Here is a 1,506-nt window from a genome sequence, read left to right on the forward strand (position 1 = left end):
AAGCTACTAATTTTTGAGGTGGTTTTGTTATGTAACAAAAGCCAGTTGATGTAATCAGTGTCCTTAGTAAATCTTACTAAATTAATACAAAAATAGAATTTATTGGGGTGCTGTTATTTACCAGACACTTAAAAAATTTTACGTGTAGTTCTCTTGTTTGTAATTCTTAAAACTGCTCTTAGTAATCTTTTGATTAGTGTGATTGAATTTTAGTCTCCCTGACCCAAAGTCCATGCCCTGTCCAATAAGCCATGCTGCTGCTGCTGCTGCTACTGCTAAGTCGCTTCAGTCGTGTCCGACTCTGTGTGACCCCATAAGCGGCAGCCCACCAGGCTCCTCCGTCCCTGGGATTCTCCAGGCAAGAACACTGGAGTGGGTTGCCATTTCCTTCTCCACTATGTGAAAGTGAAGTCGCTTAGTCGTGTCCGACTCTGTGCGACCCCATGGACTGTAGCCCATCAGGCTCCTCCATCCATGGGATTTTCCAGGCAAGAGTACTGGAGTGGGGTGCCATTGCATTCTCCACTTGAACTGCTCGAATGAATCAAATCAGCGTCCAGAGGACACAGATGGTGAAGAGGGCGATGGTAAGGGCGATCAGCCCCAAGGCCTTCAGATGGCTGTGGAGCTGGAGGTGGTCCTGGGCCCCCCGCAGGCACAGCCAGCCTGAGATAGCGGCCAGTGGCATGATGAACAGGAGCACACCACGTCACAGCACAGCGTCCACTTCTCTGTTCGAGGCCCAGGGTCCTTCAGCCACTCTGTGAGAGATCGGGACCGCTTCTCCACTGCAAACTCTGTATGGCACAGCTTGCAGTAGCTGGTGTTGGACAAGGAAAGCCACCTCTCCAGACAGCTCTTGTGCACAGCGCCCAGCGTGCCAGTGCACCCACGTGGAGACAGTAGGCTCTCCCCATATGCCCCGTCATGGCAGATCCGGCAGAAGGGACCATCGCTTTGTGTGTCCAAGGCCCGGATGACAGTCGAGAGGAGCCGGCCATCCCTTGAAGTCACCTGGGCCACATACTGGGGTGGTTCGAGGCCTGTGGCCTCCACAACCTTGGAGAAGGCAGGGCTATCAGAGCAGTCACACAGGGAGCCGGGGAGGTGACAACAGTCATGTTACCTCTCAAATGAGATTATTTAGAAATGTTTTATAAGCTTAACACTATAAAGTGTTACAGTAGATGAAATTAATATAGCATATATAGTGTCCTTTCAGATTGTAAAGAAAAATATTCAGATTTCCTTAGCCAGTGGAGGCTTACTCCAGACTAGGGTTGCAAAGAGGCTGAGTAGACATACAGCCCCCTGGATCCTAGTGGTTACAGAATAAGGATTTATTATATTGTTCAGGATGTATTAGCAGCTTTAGTGACCAGTTTTTCAGTGTTTATGTTAACATTCCTGTTACCTAATAAAGGATTTGAATTTGTCACTGCCTTCCATGGAGTTGTCCATTAGGGCAGAGTTTTGTGCCATGTCACTTTATAGATGACAGGCCTT

At 48.5% G+C, this 1,506-nt stretch overlaps 1 pseudogene; it reads right to left on the reverse strand.

Moving 5' to 3' along the window:
• Positions 1-544: 544 nt before the first annotated feature.
• On the reverse strand, positions 545-1,113 carry LOC128053466 (E3 ubiquitin-protein ligase MARCHF2-like; annotated as a pseudogene).
• Between the last annotated feature and the right edge of the window lie 393 nt (positions 1,114-1,506).

Source organism: Budorcas taxicolor, chromosome 9 (assembly GCF_023091745.1).
Source record: "Budorcas taxicolor isolate Tak-1 chromosome 9, Takin1.1, whole genome shotgun sequence".
Classification (NCBI taxonomy): Eukaryota; Metazoa; Chordata; class Mammalia; order Artiodactyla; family Bovidae; genus Budorcas; species Budorcas taxicolor.